Raw genomic sequence first — 1230 nt, 5'->3', positions numbered from 1 at the left:
GAAAGCATTCAAGCAAGACAAAATAATGATAGTTTAGCCATGAAACAAAGTCAAGGACCTTTAGTTCCTTCTCAAAGGCTGTAGATAATATCTTGAGCCATATCCTTGAGTTATGTTGCAGATACTAAAACCCCCACCAGGTGTAGGAAGTTCACTGCATGCTACCACCAGACAGGTTGGAGCCAGGTAATTGATAATTGAGATTTCTGAAATGCCACCCTGTTACCTAACCATCAACCAATCAGGAATTGTTCATGAGCTGCTCACACACCCTGTGACTCTCTCCTGTCATTAAAAACCCTTCCCTGAAAGCCCATCAGGGAGTTCAGATCTTCTGAGCATAAGGTGCCCGTTCTCCTTGCTTGGCGCCCTGCAATAAACCCAGTACTTTCCTTCACCACAACCCAGTGTTAGTAGATTGGCATTACTGTGCATGGGGCAAGTGGACCCAAGTTTGCTTCAGTAACATATGCAGCTTGACTTCAAGTTTTTGATGATTGGCTGTCATCAGGGCTTCTCCTCAGGGACTTTTCTAGGTAGGACCCTTAGCAGAATCTGAAGTCCTTACAGTTTTTGGTCATGGTTTTTCTAAGAACACAGAGTACATGACTGAACACCAGGTCTGTCATGACTGCCTGACTCCATTTTATTTAATTTTTTCATAGCACAAGGTACTCTTTATTGTGATATTCAATGGAAAACATCTGTAAACCAGCTTACTGTAGTGGTGACAGCTGCAACCATGCTAAGGCCCTTTTATTATATTAAAAAAGGGTGGGTGTGGGAGTTCTGTTCACTCCTATGTAACAGCAAATGGGACCTGAATTCAGAGATTTTTAGGCATATGTAGCTTTTATATATCTTCATGATTTCTTGAGATTTTTTTTTTCATTTAAAAGAATGCCTTCTTTGCCATAAATAAGTCTAAATGCAGCATATACAGAACAGTTAGGAATACAGGAAAATTTAGCCATAAGTGTAGACCAGTGTAGGACAAGCTACTCTCTTTTAGATGTGGTTCCAAAGGAAAGGCAGTGATGAAGACTTGGAATTTTACCATATATTCAGGAAGAGGGAGAAAAGAAAACATTTTTTCTTTTAAAAATATCCAGGGAGGGCTTCCCTGGTGGCACAGTGGTTAAGAATCGGCCTGCCAATTCAGGGGACACGGGTTCGAGCCCTGGTCTGGGAAGATCCCACATGCCGCGGAGCAACTAAGCCCGTGCACCA

Source organism: Lipotes vexillifer, unplaced genomic scaffold (genome assembly GCF_000442215.2).
Source record: "Lipotes vexillifer unplaced genomic scaffold, Lipotes_vexillifer_v1.1 scaffold995, whole genome shotgun sequence".
Taxonomy (NCBI): domain Eukaryota; kingdom Metazoa; phylum Chordata; class Mammalia; order Artiodactyla; family Lipotidae; genus Lipotes; species Lipotes vexillifer.
Note: the sequence above shows the minus strand (reverse complement) of the source record.